Source organism: Astyanax mexicanus, unplaced genomic scaffold, assembly GCF_023375975.1.
Source record: "Astyanax mexicanus isolate ESR-SI-001 unplaced genomic scaffold, AstMex3_surface scaffold_47, whole genome shotgun sequence".
In the NCBI taxonomy this organism is placed as follows: domain Eukaryota; kingdom Metazoa; phylum Chordata; class Actinopteri; order Characiformes; family Acestrorhamphidae; genus Astyanax; species Astyanax mexicanus.
This window is the reverse complement of record NW_026040057.1, coordinates 176,128-199,000: the sequence shown is the minus strand read 5'-3', so window position 1 is coordinate 199,000 and position 22,873 is coordinate 176,128. Positions and strand designations below refer to the sequence as shown.

Sequence of the window (22,873 nt, the reverse complement as noted above, 5' to 3'; positions counted from 1 at the left end):
CAGGGCTGGTTCCCAAGGGGTCCCAGACTGGTGGATGGAGCCCAGGCTTGGGTGAGTCCTCCAGGGCTGGTTCCTGAGGGTCCCAGACTGGTGGATGGAGCCCAGGCTTGGGTGAGTCCTCCAGGGCTGGTTCCTGAGGGTCCCAGACTGGTGGATGGAGCCCAGGCCTGGGTGAGTCCTCCACGGCTGGTTCCTGAGGGTCCCAGACTGGTGGATGGAGCCCAGGCTTGGGTGAGTCCTCCAGGGCTGGTTCCTGAGGGTCCCAGGCTGGTGGATGGAGCCCAGGCCTGGGGGAGTCCTCCAGGGCTGGTTCCCAAGGTGTCCAGGCTGAGGGCTGAATCCCAGGCTTGGTGGACTAAGTCCAACTTGGTCTACCAGTGGTAGGCTCGAAAAGTCGAAAAAATGACTAAGTCCAACTTGGTCTACCAGTGGTAGGCTCGAAAAGTCGAAAAAATGACTAAGTCCAACTTGGTCTACCAGTGGTAGGCTCGAAAAGTCGAAAAAATGACTAAGTCCAACTTGGTCTACCAATGGTAGGCTCGAAAAGTCGAAAAACTGACTAAGTCCAACTTGGTCTACCAGTGGTAGGCCCGAAAAAGCTGAAAAAATGACTAAGTCCCACTCGGTCTACCAGTGGCAGGCCGAAAAAGTGCGAAAATTTTCTAAGTCCTCACTTTTGGTCTACCATTTCACGCCAAAAACTAGTGAGGGTGGCGAGCTCCAGGATTTCTGACCCCCTTCGCCCGACTCCCGTGCCCGACGAAGGTGCACTCCGGTCGGCCTCGGAGCGAGTTCGCCCGCGCTCTGGAGGATTTTTCGTTTTTCGCCTTAATTCCAGCTCCAATAGCGTATATTAAATTTGCTGCAGTTAAAAAGCTCGTAGCTGGACCTCGGGAGTGGGCTGGCGATCCGCCGCGAGGCGAAATACCGCCTGTCCCAGACCCTGCCTCCCGGCGCCCCCCGGATGCCCTTGGTTGGGTGTCCGGTCCTCAGGGGTCCGGAGCGTTTACTTTGAAAAAATCAGAGTGTTCAAAGCGGGCACCAAACTCGCCTGAATGCCTGAGCTAGGAATAATGGAATAGGACTCTGGTTCTATTTTGTGGGTTTCCTGAACCAGGGCCATGATTAAGAGGGACGGCCGGGGGCATTCGTATTGCGCCGCTAGAGGTGAAATTCTTGGACCGGCGCAAGATGGACGAAAGCAAAAGCATTTGCCAAGAATGTTTTCATTAATCAAGAACGAAAGTCGGAGGTTCGAAGACGATCAGATACCGTCGTAGTTCCGACCGTAAACTATGCCGACCCGCGATCCGGCGGCGTTATTCCCATGACCCGCCGGGCAGCGTGCGGGGAAACCAGAGTCTTTGGGTTCCGGGGGGAGTATGGTTGCAAAACTGAAACTTAAAGGACTTCATGGAAGGGCACCACCAGGAGTGGAGCCTGCGGCTTAATTTGACTCAACACGGGGAACCTCACCCGGCCCAGACACGGAAAGGATTGACAGACTGATGTCTCTTTCTCGATTCTATGGGTGGTGGTGCATGGCCGTTCTTAGTTGGTGGAGTGATTTGTCTGGTTAATTCCAATAACGAACGAGATTCCTTCGTGCTAAATAGTTACGCGGCCCCCCGCGGTCGCGGTTAACTTCTTAGAGGGACCAGTGTCGTATAGCCACGCGAGATGGAGCAATAACAGGTCTGTGATGCCCTTAGATGTCCGGGGTTGCACGCGCGCCACAATGGCCGGGCCAGCGTGTGCCTACCCTACGCCGAGAGGCGCGGATAATCCGCTTTAACCCGTTCGTGACGGGGATTGGGGATTGCAATTATTCCCCATGAACGAGGAATTCCCAGTAAGTGCAGGTCATCAGCTCGCGCTGATTAAGTCCCTGCCCTTTGTACACACCGCCCGTCGCTACTACCGATTGGATGGTTATGTGAGGTCCTCGGATCGGCCACGCCGGGGCTCCTTCGCGGGGCCTTGGTGCTGTGCTGAAAAGTCGATCGAACTTGATCATCTAGAGGAAGTAAAAGTCGTAACAAGGTTTCCGTAGGTGAACCTGCGGAAGGATCATTACCGGGATCGGGGTTGGTAGTACCTCCTGGTAGGTACGACTCCCTACATCCACAAGCCCTCCTTTCAACCCACGGCCCGACGTCGGGAACTACAGGGATTCCCTTCGGCCTGTAATGACTTGATGCAAACCGGTGTCCTGAGAAAAAAATGTTTTACGGCCAAAGGGAGACGGGTACCTGGCCCCCGAAGTCCGTCTGCGGGGTTTCTCTCCAGAGGCGGCTCGGCGGCACGGTTTGATGACCCCGAGTTCACTTCGGCATTCCGGGGCGCCCGTACCCGCGGCTGCCGTAAAACATTATTTCAACCATCACTTTTGTGTCTGTTGGTTACATGGCTTTGAAACAAAAAACCATAAAGAGTACAACTCTTAGCGGTAGATCACTTGGCTCGTGCGTCGATGAAGAACGCAGCCAGCTGCGAGAACTAATGTGAATTGCAGGACACATTGATCATCGACACTTTGAACGCACATTGCGGCCCCGGGTCAATCCCGGGGCCACGCCTGTCTGAGGGTCGCTATTCCAATCTATCGGACCTTTTCGTTTTGTCTCCCTCTTCCCTCCGGGGAAGAGTAAGAGACGGTTCGAGGGGACCGCGGCTGGAGGTTCGAGGGTGCCCGCTCCGAGGCACCTTCGTCTTCCTAAAAGCAGACTCGGTCAGGTTCCCTTCTCATTCGGGACTCGATAAAAGCCGCTCGACGGGCTTGATCGTGGGGGAAAGACTTTCGTCCACCCCTCTCGCCTTCGTCTCCGTTGCCCAGCGATGGGTCTCGGAGGCCGGCTTTCCACACACCGTCCTCTACCGTTCCTCGTTCCGGCGAGGGAGAGGTGGGGGCGATCCGTGGAGAGACGTCGTAGCGACGGCTGCCGGTGGGTTTTACCCTGTCGCCTGGCGACGACAGCCCTTCGAGCGCGACCTCAGATCAGACGAGACGACCCGCTGAATTTAAGCATATTACTAAGCGGAGGAAAAGAAACTAACAAGGATTCCCCTAGTAGCGGCGAGCGAAGAGGGAAGAGCCCAGCGCCGAATCCCCCGTCCTTCACGGGCGCCGGGACATGTGGCGTATAGAAGTCCGTATCTCTCGGCGCGGGCCGGGGGGCCTGAGTCCTTCTGATAGAGGCTCAGCCCAGGGACGGTGTGAGGCCGGTAACGGCCCCCGCCACGCCGAGGTCGCGGTTCTTCTCGGAGTCGGGTTGCTTGGGAATGCAGCCTAAAGCGGGTGGTAAACTCCAAGGCTAAATACTGGCACGAGATCGATAGCAAACAAGTACCGTAAGGCAAAGTTGAAAAGAACTTTGAAGAGAGAGTTCAACAGGGCTGAAACCGTTAAGAGGTAAACGGGTGGGGTCCGCACAGTCCGCCCGGGGGATTCAACCCGGCGGCGGTGTCGTACCAGTCCGCCCGGCGAGCTCCTCCCGCGAGGGAGGCCGCCGGCGGGCTCGGGCCAACGCCCGCCGTCGGGCGCATTTCCTCTGCGGCGGTGCGCCGCGACCGGCCTCGGTTCGGCTTGGAAGGGTCAGGGGGCGAAGGTGGCTCGCGAGCTCCGGCCCGCAAGCTTTACAGCGCCCTCCCGCCCCGACTTCGCCGCTTACCCCCGGGGCCCCGGTGAGTACCTCCGCGCCTTCCTTCCCCCGCGGGGGAGGGATGGGGCCCCTCCATCCCCTGCGCGTGCCGTCGACTGGGCCGGACTGTCCTCAGTCCGCGTCCAACCGCGTCGTGCAGCCAGGGCGGGGACCGGCCTCCGCACAAAAGGGCGCTCGGGGTCAGCGGCGATGCCGGCTACCCACCCGACCCGTCTTGAAACGCGGACCAAAGAGTCTAACGCGTGCGCGAGTCAAAGGGCTGAAACGAAACCCCACGGCGCAATGAAGGTGAAGGCCGGCGCGCGCCGGCCGAGGTGGGATCCCCCCCCTACGGGTCGTTGGGGCGCACCACTGGCCCGTCTCTCCCGCTCCGTCGAGGAGGTGGAGCTAGAGCGTACGCGATGGTACCCGAAAGATGGTGAACTATGCCTGGAAGGTGTTGGTTGATATAGACAGCAGGACGGTGGCCATGGAAGTTGGAATCTGCTAAGGAGTGTGTAAAAACTCACCTGCCGAATCAACTTGCCCTGAAAATGGATGGCGCTGGAGCATCGGGCCCATACGCCGGCAGAGAGAGGGGCTCAGTCCTTTCCGGGCTTACGCCGCGACAAGTAGGAGGGCCGCCGCGGTGGCGCAGAAGCCTCAGGCGCGGGCCCGGGTGGAGCTGCCGTGGGTGCAGATCTTGGTATGTGAACAGCAGTTGAACATGGGTCAGTCGGCCCTAAGGGATGGGCGAACGTCGTTCGGAAGCGTGGGGCGATGGCCTCCGTCGCCCCCGGCCGATCGAAAGGGAGTCGGGTTCAGATCCCCGAACCCGGAGTGGCGGAGATAGGCACCGCGAGGCGCCCAGTGCGGTAACGCAAACGAACCTGGAGACGCCAGCGGTTGCACTGGGAAGAATTCTCTTTTCTTTGTGAAGGGCAGGGCTCCCTGGAATGGGTTCACCCCGAGATAGGGGCCCGCGCCCTGGAAAGTGTCGCGGCTCTGGCGGTGTCCGGTAAGCTCTCGCTGGCCCTTGAAAATCCGGGGGAGAGGGTGTAAGTCTTGCGCCGGGCCGTACCCATATCCGCAGCAGGTCTCCAAGGTGAACAGCCTCTGGCATGTTGGAACAATGTAGGTAAGGGAAGTCGGCAAGTCAGATCCGTAACTTCGGGATAAGGATTGTCTCTAAGGGCTGGGTCGGTCGGGCCAGGGAGCGAAGTGGGGCTGGACTCGAGCCGCGGCTGGGGCAGCGGCTGCCCCGCGCGTCCCGTTGTTCCGCCCCTCGTCCGGAAGCCTCGGAGCGCATCGCGCCCGTCCTCTCTCGTTGTCCGGAGGCCCGGCCGTTTCTTGGCCACGACTCGGAGCAGCGGCCGCGACTCTGAGCGTGCGCCGGGCCCTTCTCGCGGATCTCCCCGGCTACGGTGCTGCGTCGGGACCTCCGCGTCCGTCCCCTCCCGGTTCGCGCCAGTTGACACGATGTGATTTCTGCCCAGTGCTCTGAATGTCAAAGTGAAGAAATTCAATGAAGCGCGGGTAAACGGCGGGAGTAACTAGCACACCCCGGAGTCACAGGAACGGGAGACTCCGGAGAGAGAGCATTGAGCATCGTGTCGCAGGCCTCCACCTCCACGTGGTACACCCGGTAACATCCCACTCGTTGGGGTGGCTAAGTGAGGCCGATCATGTGCAACCTGCCGACCCAATTGTTTCCTATTCGAGGGTTGGCAGGGAGGGGTAGTTCGTTCGATGCCTCGATTGCTCAAGGGAGCCGAGGATGAGGGCTGTATGAAGGGACCCACCTCACAAGTCACGAAGGCAGGTGACTGGCACAAGTAGGTTTCCCGCCTGGGTAGGCAACCGCGCGGCCCTCCGTGGCCACTGTGCACGGTGCGCTCCTACCCGACCCAGCGGGTTAGCCTCCGGAGGGTGAAGGTAAGAGCAGCTACCTTCTAACGGTGCAAAGTTGTTCGGGGATGGCTCGGCCCGCCATCCGTAGAAATGGCTGAGATGGTCCCCGACTGAGGTAGAGGCGGATAACGGTCTCTTAGAATCGACTCCCGGGGTGAGACAGGCATCGGAACACAGAGACTTACAGGCATTGACGGGACTCCCTCTCCTCTCCTAGGGATGCCCAGGGGACTTGTCCAGGGCTGAGGCCCAGGACTGGGTGAGTCCTCCAGGGCTGGATGCCCAGGGGACTTGTCCAGGGCTGAGGCCCAGGACTGGGTGAGTCCTCCAGGGCTGGATGCCCAGGGGACTGGGGATGACTAAGTCCAACTTGTTCTACCAGTGGTAGCTCCGATAAGTGGAAAAAAAATATGACTAAGTCCAATTTTGTCTACCAGTGGTAAATGAGAAAAGTGGAAAGAATGACTAAGTCCAACTTGGTCTACCAGTGGTAAATGAGAAAATTTTAAAAAATGACTAAGTCCAACTTGGTCTACCAGTGGTAGCTCCGAAAAAGTGGAAAAAATGACTAAGTCCCACTCGGTCTACCAGTGGTAGGCTGAAAAAGTGCGAAAAATTTCTAAGTCCCCACTTTTGGTCTACCATTTCACAGAATTTCTAGTGGGGGTGGCGAGCTCCAGGATTTCTGACCCCCTTTCGGGCCGACAAAGGTGCACTCCGGTCGGCCTCAGATTGAGTTCGCCCGCGCTCTGGAGGTTTTTTCGTCAGGGGGTTTTTCAAAGGGGTGCCGTCGGGCTTTCAATGAAAATGGCAATGACTAGGGGTCCAAGAACCTGAGAACGATTCCCAAAATTTAACTAAGTCCAGCAGGAGCGAAGTGGGGCTGGACTCGAGCCGCGGCTGGGGCAGCGGCTGCCCCGCGCGTCCCGTTGTTCCGCCCCTCGTCCGGAAGCCTCGGAGCGCATCGCGCCCGTCCTCTCTCGTCGTCCGGAGGCCCGGCCGTTTCTTGGCCACGACTCGGAGCAGCGGCCGCGACTCTGAGCGTGCGCCGGGCCCTTCTCGCGGATCTCCCCGGCTACGGTGCTGCGTCGGGACCTCCGCGTCCGTCCCCTCCCGGTTCGCGCCAGTTGACACGATGTGATTTCTGCCCAGTGCTCTGAATGTCAAAGTGAAGAAATTCAATGAAGCGCGGGTAAACGGCGGGAGTAACTAGCACACCCCGGAGTCACAGGAACGGGAGACTCCGGAGAGAGAGCATTGAGCATCGTGTCGCAGGCCTCCACCTCCACGTGGTACACCCGGTAACATCCCACTCGTTGGGGTGGCTAAGTGAGGCCGATCATGTGCAACCTGCCGACCCAATTGTTTCCTATTCGAGGGTTGGCAGGGAGGGGTAGTTCGTTCGATGCCTCGATCGCTCAAGGGAGCCGAGGATGAGGGCTGTATGAAGGGACCCACCTCACAAGTCACGAAGGCAGGTGACTGGCACAAGTAGGTTTCCCGCCTGGGTAGGCAATCGCGCGGCCCTCCGTGGCCACTGTGCACGGTGCGCTCCTACCCGACCCAGCGGGTTAGCCTCCGGAGGGTGAAGGTAAGAGCAGCTACCTTCTAACGGTGCAAAGTTGTTCGGGGATGGCTCGGCCCGCCATCCGTAGAAATGGCTGAGATGGTCCCCGACTGAGGTAGAGGCGGATAACGGTCTCTTAGAATCGACTCCCGGGGTGAGACAGGCATCGGAACACAGAGACTTACAGGCATTGACGGGACTCCCTCTCCTCTCCTAGGGATGCCCAGGGGACTTGTCCAGGGCTGAGGCCCAGGACTGGGTGAGTCCTCCAGGGCTGGATGCCCAGGGGACTTGTCCAGGGCTGAGGCCCAGGACTGGGTGAGTCCTCCAGGGCTGGATGCCCAGGGGACTGGGGATGACTAAGTCCAACTTGTTCTACCAGTGGTAGCTCCGATAAGTGGAAAAAAAATATGACTAAGTCCAATTTTGTCTACCAGTGGTAAATGAGAAAAGTGGAAAGAATGACTAAGTCCAACTTGGTCTACCAGTGGTAAATGAGAAAATTTTAAAAAATGACTAAGTCCAACTTGGTCTACCAGTGGTAGCTCCGAAAAAGTGGAAAAAATGACTAAGTCCCACTCGGTCTACCAGTGGTAGGCTGAAAAAGTGCGAAAAATTTCTAAGTCCCCACTTTTGGTCTACCATTTCACAGAATTTCTAGTGGGGGTGGCGAGCTCCAGGATTTCTGACCCCCTTTCGGGCCGACAAAGGTGCACTCCGGTCGGCCTCAGATTGAGTTCGCCCGCGCTCTGGAGGTTTTTTCGTCAGGGGGTTTTTCAAAGGGGTGCCGTCGGGCTTTCAATGAAAATGGCAATGACTAGGGGTCCAAGAACCTGAGAACGATTCCCAAAATTTAACTAAGTCCAGCAGGACTTAGAAAATTTCTGAACTATTCTTTTGCAATGGTGAATAAAGGACCCTTATATGCCAGATTTGTACCTGACTTTGAAGCTACCCTGTTCGGCCTCAGCCAGTGCCTCTGGTCCTTTGACTCTCTGGAGGTCGCATGAAGGTTTTGGATGGGTCGCATGTAGATTTTGTATACCCAAATATGTGAACTCTACCTGGGGTATAAAATGCAAAGACATGTGGCTAAACTTCCAGCCCTGGAAGTGATAAAATGAGGCCAAATTGAGGCTTCTGTATACCCAAATATGTGAACTCTACCAGGGGTATAAAATGCAAAGACATGTGGCTAAACTTCCAGCCCTGGAAGTGATAAAATGAGGCCAAATTGAGGCTTCTGTATACCCAAATATGTGAACTCTACCTGGGGTATAAAATGCAAAGACATGTGGCTAAACTTCCAGCCCTGGAAGTGATAAAATGAGGCCAAATTGAGGCTTCTGTATACCCAAATATGTGAACTCTACCTGGGGTATAAAATGCAAAGACATGTGGCTAAACTTCCAGCCCTGGAAGTGATAAAATGAGGCCAAATTGAGGCTTCTGTATACCCAAATATGTGAACTCTACCTGGTGTATAAAATGCAAAGACATGTGGCTAAACTTCCAGCCCTGGAAGTGATAAAATGAGGCCAAATTGAGGCTTCTGTATACCCAAATATGTGAACTCTACCTGGGGTATAAAATGCAAAGACATGTGGCTAAACTTCCAGCCCTGGAAGTGATAAAATGAGGCCAAATTGAGGCTTCTGTATACCCAAATATGTGAACTCTACCTGGGGTATAAAATGCAAAGACATGTGGCTAAACTTCCAGCCCTGGAAGTGATAAAATGAGGCCAAATTGAGGCTTCTGTATACCCAAATATGTGAACTCTACCTGGTGTATAAAATGCAAAGACATGTGGCTAAACTTCCAGCCCTGGAAGTGATAAAATGAGGCCAAATTGAGGCTTCTGTATACCCAAATATGTGAACTCTACCTGGGGTATAAAATGCAAAGACATGTGGCTAAACTTCCAGCCCTGGAAGTGATAAAATGAGGCCAAATTGAGGCTTCTGTATACCCAAATATGTGAACTCTACCTGGGGTATAAAATGCAAAGACATGTGGCTAAACTTCCAGCCCTGGAAGTGATAAAATGAGGCCAAATTGAGGCTTCTGTATACCCAAATATGTGAACTCTACCTGGGGTATAAAATGCAAAGACATGTGGCTAAACTTCCAGCCCTGGAAGTGATAAAATGAGGCCAAATTGAGGCTTCTGTATACCCAAATATGTGAACTCTACCTGGGGTATAAAATGCAAAGACATGTGGCTAAACTTCCAGCCCTGGAAGTGATAAAATGAGGCCAAATTGAGGCTTCTGTATACCCAAATATGTGAACTCTACCTGGTGTATAAAATGCAAAGACATGTGGCTAAACTTCCAGCCCTGGAAGTGATAAAATGAGGCCAAATTGAGGCTTCTGTATACCCAAATATGTGAACTCTACCTGGGGTATAAAATGCAAAGACATGTGGCTAAACTTCCAGCCCTGGAAGTGATAAAATGAGGCCAAATTGAGGCTTCTGTATACCCAAATATGTGAACTCTGCCTGGGTAGATAAGGATAAAGATGAGGCCAAAATATGGATGAATTATGCCAGTGGTAGACCAAAACTATAAACCATTGGTAGACCCAAATGAATACAAAAGACACACTGAGACCATCTTTAAAATTGTATAATGGATGGTTTTATTGATTATCTGGAGAGCAGCTGCTTTCACTGGATGAACTTTCTGGATCACTAGATGCATCCAATGGGTCTGCAGAGCTATTCAAAGCCTGTGTCCGAAGGTCCCTTATGCGGAAAACCTCACTGAGATTGGGAACATCAGTGTAGAACCGCTAGGCTGTGGAGATGTCGTGGCACATGCTGTTACACACCAGCAGCCTGTCCGAGTGTGACAGATGTTTCTTGGCCTGTAAGGAGAGAGAGAGACGGTGTAAATGTTGGATGTACGAGGCTGGTGATCGCAGTGAGATGCAGGGGCAGCACTCACCTCTATGGCGATGGATGTACGGATCAGGCTGAAAGCAATGTCCCCAGTCATGCCAGCAACTTGCCAGGCTGCTCTCAGCATACGGTTCAGCTTCTGGACCTGCTTGCCGTTCCACTGGAATATATACGGGCACTGCTCTCCACCGTAGAGGCTGGATATCTCTGCCAGGCCTCTGAGCCAGTCAGCTTCCTTTAGCAGGAGAGCCAAATACGCATTCCCAAAGGCTCTGTCCGTCTTGTGCCTAGCAACCTAAGGGTGAGAGATCCAACATGAGTAACACAAATAAAAAGCACAATCAACCAAGAGAGAGTTTACCCAGTACTTACCCACACCAGGGTGCGGCCGAGTGGGTCCTTTTCAGCCTCCAGCAGGTCAGCTTTGGTGATGTTGCAGAAAACGATGGGGCGGTGGCCGGTGAGAACTGCTAGGTACCCCGCAACATATCCCTGGGCAATTCGGTACAGTTTTGAGGTTGGCTTGGTGCGGTTGTCATCCATAACTCTGGGCAGGTTACGCTCGGCGTTGCGTATGAAGGACTGGAGCTCAGTGCTGGTTCGGAGGGACTCTGATTTCTTCCGTTTTGCTCTCTGCCGGTGGCTTAGCACTGCCCTGGTATTGTCACGGCTCAGCCTTCGAAGATGCAGCAGAATACGTTCCAGCTTGTTGGAACTAAGACCAGAAATCTCTAAGTGAAAAGCCTTGAAATGGTTCACGAAGGCAGAAGCATTGAGAAGCATAACCTTGATGGATGTTGGGGCATACCCTTTGTGAGCTAGGTCGGCTGGCCACTGCCTCAGCCGTAGAAAATCCTCCAGAAATTTTAAGTTCTTGAGCTGCTGGTCGGAAAAACCTGCAGCCATGTGTTGGAGAAAGCGCAGTGCATGACTGCGCCTCTGTTGGGCGTTTTCCATATCTTTGTCGGATGGATTAGAAGGGAGCGAGAACTCATAAAAGTCCCGCAGGACACGGTTGATGATCGGGCTGGGGAACTCAGTGGGTGTCCTGGGCGAGTTCTCCCTCGATGAGCCTGCTGAGGATGAATGAGGTGTTGGGGGCTCCAGTCTAGGTGTCTTTGGGGCTGAAAGTGCAGGCATGATCGTGGAAGGTATTTCTGGTTCACTGTGAGGCTCAGGTGATCCATTGGGCTCCATGTTTGTGGGCATGCTCTGCGAAACTAGCACCGTCTCACTGCGGTGCTCAGGCTGGACCTTGACCCTCAGTAAATCCAACATGCTTGCCATCGGTGGGGTAGGCTGAGAGTGGCGAAGCTTAGCAAGCCTGTCCAAGATACATTCCCGCTTGGCTGAGGACAATACCACCTCCAGATCGCTGCCAGAGAGTTTGTGTCTGCTGGCGAGGTGCATGTCCAACCTTGAGAAAATTTTTTCACAAAGCGGGCATGCCAGACTATCTTTCAACCGGGCACTTGCAAGCCGTAGGATCAGCCTAAACTCTGTTGCATTTACCACGTGGTGCTGCCTTCTCAGATGGCTCGGCAAATCCGCAAATGTCCTCTTGCAGATCGGACACACTCTCTGCTGAAACAGGGAGAAACACTGTGAGACCATCATGAACAAACCTTGACAAAAACCCAGTAAGAGAACCAGCAAACTCACCATGTTTGTGTGTAGCAGTCTTCCCGACGCAGAGGCTTGGTCTGTGGCCTCTTTTATAGGCCGTGTTTGGGGCAGGGCCCGCCGGTCTGCTGATTGCACATCCGGCGCTGGCTGTTGTGCAATATGCAAGTGCTGGAGTTGCAAGTCCGGGATCGGATTGCACATTCTGGGCAGGTGAGTGTGAAAGAGGAGCATAATGCAATGGATCCTGAATTAGGGTTAGGGTTAGGGTTAGGGTTAGGTATAGGGATAGTTGCGTGGAGTGGCCCTCATTAATTCGACCCTCATTTGCATGAATTTGCATTCTGCCATCTGATTGGCTATGAACTTTCAAAGTTTAAAGCAGAATATCTTTTGTTCTGTAAGTCCTACTGAGGAGTGAGATGGCTCATTTGAACCAGCAAGCAGAGTTCTTTTAAGCAATGAATAATGAATTATACTGTAAAATATGAAACAATAAATTGTTTATATATATATATATATATATATATATATATATATATATATATATATATATATATATATATATATGTATATCCAGCATGTTAGAAACAGTTTAAATGCAGCCATTGTCAGTTATGTGAATTGAAATGCATTTGGTTAAAAAATGATTTGTCACAAATAGGTATCAGAGGACTAAAACATATCAAAAGGTTGTATTTTGGAAAACACTTAATAGTTGACCACTTACTTTGGTCTATGTAGCTGATCCAGAAATTGGTTGATTTCATACCCATTTTCTAGATCCCCAAATGTGGAGGGCACCATTGGATGGACTGCTCAACCTCGCCTTCTTTCCTGAGAGACATAAAAAATATATTTGAACAGTAAAGGAAAAATAATCCTGATGTCTAAACCGTGATTCTGTAGCAAGGATGTGTGAATACGTGCTATTTTACACCACATATGGTGCAGAGCTATTACAAACATGGGCCACTAGATGGTTGGGCAAGGAGATAAAACTAGATCCTTTAAAAGTTGTTTTTGCATCTACAGCTCTGTTTAAACTTTAATTTAACTATTCAGATGTTTTATGACCTGATTTCTAGAGCAAAATTTTAAATGTAACATATGTATAGTCACACACCTACAATAATAATAATAATAATAATAATAATAATAATATACATTAAATCATATATAAATATATTTCACTTTCAAACAATATTACTCAAGTGGTTATTAAACGTTTCATTTCGTATACATGTAGAGTTAATAATTCAAGGGAACTGATGAAAAATCATTTACATTTACACCCTTTACATTTTAGTCGACTAAATTTACTGTAATTTTAGTCGACTATATTCTTATGACATTAAGTCGACTAAAACTAAAAACATTTCAGATGACTAAATTGTGACTAAAACTAAATACTATTTTCGTCACAAGACTATGACTAAGACTAAATCAAAATTTGTTGTCAAAATTAACACTGGTGGCAAACCTGCAAGTAGATAGCTTACAGTTGTTGTTACATTGTTTGGTTTTAAATGGTTTTATCATCAATTTATAGAAGTGTTTCATAAAATTGTTTGATGAAATGGTTTCATAAGTATTTTTATAGAGTGATTGAAAAGGCTGTTTTATTTGTTTATCTATTTGTTAACTGGAAAGAAAAATAAAATAATAATATGCAATATGTGGTTGCTACATTCATTCAGGCTTAAAAAAATGACAATATTTAAAGTAATCCAAAGTAATCAGATTACGTTACTCCCTTGAAGTAATGTAACTGATTACATTACAAATTACATTTTGAGTGATGTAATCAGTAATCTGTAAGGGATTACATTTTAAAAGTAACCTTCCCAACACTGGGGTTAGGGTTAGGTATAGGGATAGTTGGGTTAGGTATAGGGATAGTTGCGTGGAGTGGCCCTCATTAATTCGACCCTCATTTGCATGAATTTGCATTCTGCCATCTGATTGGCTATGAACTTTCAAAGTTTAAAGCAGAATATCTTTTGTTCTGTAAGTCCTACTGAGGAGTGAGATGGCTCATTTGAACCAGCAAGCAGAGTTCTTTTAAGCAATGAATAATGAATTATACTGTAAAATATGAAACAATAAATTGTTTGTTTATATATATATATATATATATATATATATATATATATATATATATATATATCCAGCTAGGGATGCTGATCACAACTATGTAGGTCCCATGTAGGTCACACCTACGGAACTACATTTGGCCTACGTTGACTTCTGTGGCACGAAACTTTACAGGCAACCTCAAATGTGCTATCCGGACAACATATTTCAATTTCAGACCTCTGGGTTATCGGGGGAAGGAGTTTGGCCTAAGTTGACTTCTGTAACACGAAACTTTACAAACAACACCAGAAGTGCCATTCGGACAACATATTTCAATTTCAGAACTCTGGGTAGTCGGGGGAAGGAGTTTGGCCTACGTTGACTTCTGTGGCACGAAACTTTACAGGCAACCTCAAATGTGCCATCCGGACAACATATTACAATTTCAGACCTCTGAGTTGTCGGGGGAAGGAGTTTGGTCTACGTTGACTTCAGTAACACGAAACTTTACAAACAACACCAGAAGTGCTATTCGGACAACGTATTACGATTTCAGACCTTTGGGTTGTCGGGGGAAGGAGTTTGGCCTACGTTGACTTCTGTAACACGAAACTTTACAAACAACACCAGAAGTGCCATTCAGACAACATATTTCGATTTCAGACCTTTGGGTTGTCGGGGGAAGGAGTTTGGTCTACGTTGACTTCAGTAACACGAAACTTTACAAACAACACCAGAAGTGCCATTCAGACAACATATTTAAATTTCAGACCTCTAGGTTGTCGGGGGAAGGAGTTTGGCCTACGTTGACTTCAGTAACACGAAACTTTACAATCAACACCAGAAGTGCCATTCGGACAACATATTTAAATTTCAGACCTCTAGGTGGTCGGGGGAAGGAGTTTGGCCTACGTTGACTTCTGTAACACGAAACTATACAAACAACACCAGAAGTACCATTCGGACAACATATTTAAATTTCAGACCTCTAGGTTGTCAGGGGAAGGAGTTTGGCCTACGTTGACTTCTGTTTCACGAAACTTTACAGGCAACCTCAAATGTGCTATCCGGACAACATATTACAATTTCAGACCTCTGAGTTGTCAGGGGAAGGAGTTTGGCCTACGTTGACTTCTGTGGCACGAAACTTTACAAACAACACCAGAAGTGCCATTCAGACAACATATTTCAATTTCAGACCTCTAGGTTGTCGGAGGAAGGAGTTTGGCCTACGTTGACTTCTGTAACACGAAACTTTACAAACAACACCAGAAGTACGATTCGGACAACATATTTAAATTTCAGACCTCTAAGTTGTCGGGGGAAGGAGTTTGGCCAACGTTGACTTCTGTGGCACGAAACTTTACAGGCAACCTCAAATGTGCTATCCGGACAACATATTTAAATTTCAGACCTCTGAGTTGTCAGGGGAAGGAGTTTGGCCTACGTTGACTTCTGTGACACGAAACTTTACAGGCAACCTCAAATGTGCTATCCGGACAACATATTACAATTTCAGACCTCTGACTTGTCAGGGGAAGGAGTTTGGCCTACGTTGACTTCTGTGGCACGAAACTTTACAGGCACCCTCACATGTGCTATCCGGACAACATATTACAATTTTAGACCTCTGAGTTGTCAGGGGAAGGAGTTTGGCCTACGCTGACTTCTGTGGCACGAAACTTTACGGGCAACCTCAAATGTGCTATCCGGACAACATATTACAATTTCAGACCTCTGAGTTGTCAGGGGAAGGAGTTTGGCCTACGTTGACTTCTGTGGCACGAAACTTTACAAACAACACCAGAAGTGCCATTCAGACAACATATTTCAATTTCAGACCTCTAGGTTGTCGGAGGAAGGAGTTTGGCCTACGTTGACTTCTGTAACACGAAACTTTACAAACAACACCAGAAGTACCATTCGGACAACATATTTAAATTTCAGACCTCTAAGTTGTCGGGGGAAGGAGTTTGGCCAACGTTGACTTCTGTGGCACGAAACTTTACAGGCAACCTCAAATGTGCTATCCGGACAACATATTTAAATTTCAGACCTCTGAGTTGTCAGGGGAAGGAGTTTGGCCTACGTTGACTTCTGTGACACGAAACTTTACAGGCAACCTCAAATGTGCTATCCGGACAACATATTACAATTTCAGACCTCTGACTTGTCAGGGGAAGGAGTTTGGCCTACGTTGACTTCTGTGGCACGAAACTTTACAGGCAACCTCAAATGTGCTATCCGGACAACATATTACAATTTTAGACCTCTGAGTTGTCAGGGGAAGGAGTTTGGCCTACGCTGACTTCTGTGGCACGAAACTTTACGGGCAACCTCAAATGTGCTATCCGGACAACATATTTCGATTTCAGACCTCTGGGTTGTCACGGGAAGGAGTTTGGTCTACATTGACTTCAGTAACACGAAACTTTACAAACAACACCAGAAGTGCCATTCAGACAACATATTTAAATTTCAGACCTCTAGGTTGTCGGGGGAAGGAGTTTGGCCTACGTTGACTTCTGTGGCACGAAACTTTACAGGCAACCTCAAATGTGCTATCCGGACAACATATTACAATTTCAGACCTCTGAGTTGTCAGGGGAAGGAGTTTGGCCTACGTTGACTTCTGTAACACGAAACTTTACAAACAACACCAGAAGTGCCATTCAGACAACATATTTCAATTTCAGACCTCTAGGTTGTCGGAGGAAGGAGTTTGGCCTACGTTGACTTCTGTAACACGAAACTTTACAATCAACACCAGAAGTACCATTCGGACAACATATTTAAATTTCAGACCTCTAAGTTGTCGGGGGAAGGAGTTTGGCCAACGTTGACTTCTGTGGCACGAAACTTTACAGGCAACCTCAAATGTGCTATCCGGACAACATATTACAATTTCAGACCTCTGAGTTGTCAGGGGAAGGAGTTTGGCCTACGTTGACTTCTGTGACACGAAACTTTACAGGCAACCTCAAATGTGCTATCCGGACAACATATTACAATTTCAGACCTCTGAGTTGTCAGGGGAAGGAGTTTGGCCTACGTTGACTTCTGTGGCACGAAACTTTACAGGCAACCTCAAATGTGCTATCCGGACAACATATTACAATTTTAGACCTCTGAGTTGTCAGGGGAAGGAGTTTGGCCTACGTTGACTTCTGTGGCACGAAACTTTACAGGCAATCTCAAATGTGCTATCCGAACAACATATTACAATTTTAGACCTCTGAGTTGTCAGGGGAAGGAGTTTGGCCTACGCTGACTTCTGTGGCACGAAACTTTACGGGCAACCTCAAATGTGCTATCCGGACAACATATTTCGATTTCAGACCTCTGGGTTGTCAGGGGAAGGAGTTTGGTCTACGTTGACTTCAGTAACACGAAACTTTACAAACAACACCAGAAGTGCCATTCAGACAACATATTTAAATTTCAGACCTCTAGGTTGTCGGGGGAAGGAGTTTGGCCTACGTTGACTTCTGTAACACGAAACTTTAGAAACAACACCAGAAGTGCCATTCAGACAACATATTTCAATTTCAGACCTCTAGGTTGTCGGAGGAAGGAGTTTGGCCTACGTTGACTTCTGTAACACGAAACTTTACAAACAACACCAGAAGTACCATTCGGACAACATATTTAAATTTCAGACCTCTAAGTTGTCGGGGGAAGGAGTTTGGCCAACGTTGACTTCTGTGGCACAAAACTTTACAGGCAACCTCAAATGTGCTATCCGGACAACATATTACAATTTCAGACCTCTGACTTGTCGGGGGAAGGAGTTTGGCCTACGTTGACTTCTGTGGCACGAAACTTTACACGCAACCTCAAATGTGCCATCCGGACAACATATTTCGATTTCAGACCTTTGGGTTCTCGGGGGAAGGAGTTTGGTCTACGTTGACTTCAGTAACACGAAACTTTACAAACAACACCAGAAGTGCCATTCGGACAACATATTTCAATTTCAGACCTCTAGGTTGTCGGGGGAAGGAGTTTGGCCTACGTTGACTTCTGTGGCACGAAACTTTACAAGCAACCTCAAATGTGCCATCCGGACAACATATTTCGATTTCAGACCTTTGGGTTGTCAGGGGAAGGAGTTTGGTCTACGTTGACTTCAGTAACACGAAACTTTACAAACAACACCAAAAGTGCCATTCAGACAACATATTTCAATTTCAGACCTCTAGGTTGTCGGAGGAAGGAGTTTGGCCTACGTTGACTTCTGTAACACGACACTTTACAAACAACACCAGAAGTACCATTCGGACAACATATTTAAATTTCAGACCTCTAAGTTGTCGGGGGAAGGAGTTTGGCCAACGTTGACTTCTGTGGCACGAAACTTTACAGGCAACCTCAAATGTGCTATCCGGACAACATATTACAATTTCAGACCTCTGAGTTGTCAGGGGAAGGAGTTTGGCCTACGTTGACTTCTGTGACACGAAACTTTACAGGCAACCTCAAATGTGCTATCCGGACAACATATTACAATTTCAGACCTCTGAGTTGTCAGGGGAAGGAGTTTGGCCTACGTTGACTTCTGTGGCACGAAACTTTACAGGCAACCTCAAATGTGCTATCCGGACAACATATTACAATTTTAGACCTCTGAGTTGTCAGGGGAAGGAGTTTGGCCTACGTTGACTTCTGTGGCACGAAACTTTACAGGCAACCTCAAATGTGCTATCCGGACAACATATTACAATTTTAGACCTCTGAGTTGTCAGGGGAAGGAGTTTGGTCTACGTTGACTTCAGTAACACGAAACTTTACAAACAACACCAGAAGTGCCATTCAGACAACATATTTCAATTTCAGACCTCTAGGTTGTCGGGGGAAGGAGTTTGGCCTACGTTGACTTCTGTAACACGAAACTTTACAAACAACACCAGAAGTACCATTCGGACAACATATTTAAATTTCAGACCTCTAAGTTGTCGGGGGAAGGAGTTTGGCCAACGTTGACTTCTGTGGCACGAAACTTTACAGGCAACCTCAAATGTGCTATCCGGACAACATATTACAATTTCAGACCTCTGAGTTGTCGGGGGAAGGAGTTTGGCCTACGTTGACTTCTGTGACACGAAACTTTACAGGCAACCTCAAATGTGCTATCCGGACAACATATTACAATTTCAGACCTCTGAGTTGTCAGGGGAAGGAGTTTGGCCTACGTTGACCTCTGTGGCACGAAACTTTACAGGCAACCTCAAATGTGCTATCCGGACAACATATTACAATTTTAGACCTCTGAGTTGTCAGGGGAAGGAGTTTGACCTACGTTGACTTCTGTGGCACGAAACTTTACACGCAACCTCAAATGTGCCATCCGGACAACATATTTCGATTTCAGACCTTTGGGTTCTCGGGGGAAGGAGTTTGGTCTACGTTGACTTCAGTAACACGAAACTTTACAAACAACACCAGAAGTGCCATTCAGACAACATATTTAAATTTCAGACCTCTAGGTTGTCGGGGGAAGGAGTTTGGCCTACGTTGACTTCAGTAACACGAAACTTTACAAACAACACCAGAAGTGCCATTCGGACAACATATTTAAATTTCAGACCTCTAGGTGGTCGGGGGAAGGAGTTTGGCCTACGTTGACTTCTGTAACACGAAACTATACAAACAACACCAGAAGTACTATTCGGACAACATATTTAAATTTCAGACCTCTAGGTTGTCAGGGGAAGGAGTTTGGCCTCCGTTGACTTCTGTTTCACGAAACTTTACAGGCAACCTCAAATGTGCTATCCGGACAACATATTACAATTTCAGACCTCTGAGTTGTCAGGGGAAGGAGTTTGGCCTACGTTGACTTCTGTGGCACGAAACTTTACAAACAACACCAGAAGTGCCATTCAGACAACATATTTCAATTTCAGACCTCTAGGTTGTCGGAGGAAGGAGTTTGGCCTACGTTGACTTCTGTAACACGAAACTTTACAAACAACACCAGAAGTACGATTCGGACAACATATTTAAATTTCAGACCTCTAAGTTGTCGGGGGAAGGAGTTTGGCCAACGTTGACTTCTGTGGCACGAAACTTTACAGGCAACCTCAAATGTGCTATCCGGACAACATATTTAAATTTCAGACCTCTGAGTTGTCAGGGGAAGGAGTTTGGCCTACGTTGACTTCTGTGACACGAAACTTTACAGGCAACCTCAAATGTGCTATCCGGACAACATATTACAATTTCAGACCTCTGACTTGTCAGGGGAAGGAGTTTGGCCTACGTTGACTTCTGTGGCACGAAACTTTACAGGCAACCTCAAATGTGCTATCCGGACAACATATTACAATTTTAGACCTCTGAGTTGTCAGGGGAAGGAGTTTGGCCTACGCTGACTTCTGTGGCACGAAACTTTACGGGCAACCTCAAATGTGCTATCCGGACAACATATTACAATTTCAGACCTCTGAGTTGTCAGGGGAAGGAGTTTGGCCTACGTTGACTTCTGTGGCACGAAACTTTACAAACAACACCAGAAGTGCCATTCAGACAACATATTTCAATTTCAGACCTCTAGGTTGTCGGAGGAAGGAGTTTGGCCTACGTTGACTTCTGTAACACGAAACTTTACAAACAACACCAGAAGTACCATTCGGACAACATATTTAAATTTCAGACCTCTAAGTTGTCGGGGGAAGGAGTTTGGCCAACGTTGACTTCTGTGGCACGAAAATTTACAGGCAACCTCAAATGTGCTATCCGGACAACATATTTAAATTTCAGACCTCTGAGTTGTCAGGGGAAGGAGTTTGGCCTACGTTGACTTCTGTGACACGAAACTTTACAGGCAACCTCAAATGTGCTATCCGGACAACATATTACAATTTCAGACCTCTGACTTGTCAGGGGAAGGAGTTTGGCCTACGTTGACTTCTGTGGCATGAAACTTTACAGGCAACCTCAAATGTGCTATCCGGACAACATATTACAATTTTAGACCTCTGAGTTGTCAGGGGAAGGAGTTTGGCCTACGCTGACTTCTGTGGCACGAAACTTTACGGGCAACCTCAAATGTGCTATCCGGACAACATATTTCGATTTCAGACCTCTGGGTTGTCACGGGAAGGAGTTTGGTCTACGTTGACTTCAGTAACACGAAACTTTACAAACAACACCAGAAGTGCCATTCAGACAACATATTTCAATTTCAGACCTCTAGGTTGTCGGAGGAAGGAGTTTGGCCTACGTTGACTTCTGTAACACGAAACTTTACAAACAACACCAGAAGTACCATTCGGACAACATATTTAAATTTCAGACCTCTAAGTTGTCGGGGGAAGGAGTTTGGCCAACGTTGACTTCTGTGGCACGAAAATTTACAGGCAACCTCAAATGTGCTATCCGGACAACATATTTAAATTTCAGACCTCTGAGTTGTCAGGGGAAGGAGTTTGGCCTACGTTGACTTCTGTGACACGAAACTTTACAGGCAACCTCAAATGTGCTATCCGGACAACATATTACAATTTCAGACCTCTGACTTGTCAGGGGAAGGAGTTTGGCCTACGTTGACTTCTGTGGCACGAAACTTTACAGGCAACCTCAAATGTGCTATCCGGACAACATATTACAATTTTAGACCTCTGAGTTGTCAGGGGAAGGAGTTTGGCCTACGCTGACTTCTGTGGCACGAAACTTTACGGGCAACCTCAAATGTGCTATCCGGACAACATATTTCGATGTCAGACCTCTGGGTTGTCACGGGAAGGAGTTTGGTCTACGTTGACTTCAGTAACACGAAACTTTACAAACAACACCAGAAGTGCCATTCAGACAACATATTTAAATTTCAGACCTCTAGGTTGTCGGGGGAAGGAGTTTGGCCTACGTTGACTTCTGTAACACGAAACTTTACAAACAACACCAGAAGTACCATTAGGACAACATATTTAAATTTCAGACCTCTAGGATGTCGGGGGAAGGAGTTTGGCCTACGTTGACTTCTGTGGCACGAAACTTTACAGGCAACCTCAAATGTGCTATCCGGACAACATATTACAATTTCAGACCTCTGAGTTGTCAGGGGAAGGAGTTTGGTCTACGTTGACTTCAGTAACACGAAACTTTACAAACAACACCAGAAGTGCCATTCAGACAACATATTTCAATTTCAGACCTCTAGGTTGTCGGGGGAAGGAGTTTGGCCTACGTTGACTTCTGTAACACGAAACTTTAGAAACAACACCAGAAGTGCCATTCAGACAACATATTTCAATTTCAGACCTCTAGGTTGTCGGAGGAAGGAGTTTGGCCTACGTTGACTTCTGTAACACGAAACTTTACAAACAACACCAGAAGTACCATTCGGACAACATATTTAAATTTCAGACCTCTAAGTTGTCGGGGGAAGGAGTTTGGCCAACGTTGACTTCTGTGGCACGAAACTTTACAGGCAACCTCAAATGTGCTATCCGGACAACATATTACAATTTCAGACCTCTGAGTTGTCAGGGGAAGGAGTTTGGCCTACGTTGACTTCTGTGACACGAAACTTTACAGGCAACCTCAAATGTGCTATCCAGACAACATATTACAATTTCAGACCTCTGAGTTGTCAGGGGAAGGAGTTTGGCCTACGTTGACTTCTGTGGCACGAAACTTTACAGGCAACCTCAAATGTGCTATCCGGACAACATATTACAATTTCAGACCTCTGACTTGTCAGGGGAAGGAGTTTGGCCTACGTTGACTTCTGTAACACGAAACTTTACAAACAAAACAACACCAGAAGTACCATTCGGACAACATATTTAAATTTCAGACCTCTAAGTTGTCGGGGGAAGGAGTTTGGCCAACGTTGACTTCTGTGGCACGAAACTTTACAGGCAACCTCAAATGTGCTATCCGGACAACATATTACAATTTCAGACCTCTGACTTGTCAGGGGAAGGAGTTTGGCCTACGTTGACTTCTGTGGCACGAAACTTTACACGCAACCTCAAATGTGCCATCCGGACAACATATTTCGATTTCAGACCTTTGGGTTCTCGGGGGAAGGAGTTTGGTCTACGTTGACTTCAGTAACACGAAACTTTACAAACAACACCAGAAGTGCCATTCGGACAACATATTTCAATTTCAGACCTCTAGGTTGTCGGGGGAAGG

General features: G+C 48.5%; 1 long non-coding RNA gene and 1 other non-coding gene across 2 annotated transcripts; one reads left to right on the top strand and one right to left on the bottom strand.

Moving 5' to 3' along the window:
• Positions 1 to 2,438: 2,438 nt before the first annotated feature.
• LOC125797044 (5.8S ribosomal RNA) lies at positions 2,439 to 2,592 on the top strand. The gene has a single exon (XR_007435869.1). It is a non-coding gene; the product is annotated as a 5.8S ribosomal RNA (ribosomal RNA).
• A 7,149-nt stretch (positions 2,593 to 9,741) lies between these two features.
• Positions 9,742 to 10,257, bottom strand: LOC125796841 (uncharacterized). Its single transcript, XR_007435747.1, has 2 exons — positions 10,074 to 10,257; positions 9,742 to 9,993 (listed from the first exon to the last, which is right to left on the bottom strand). It is a non-coding gene; the product is annotated as an uncharacterized LOC125796841 (long non-coding RNA).
• Positions 10,258 to 22,873: the final 12,616 nt, after the last annotated feature.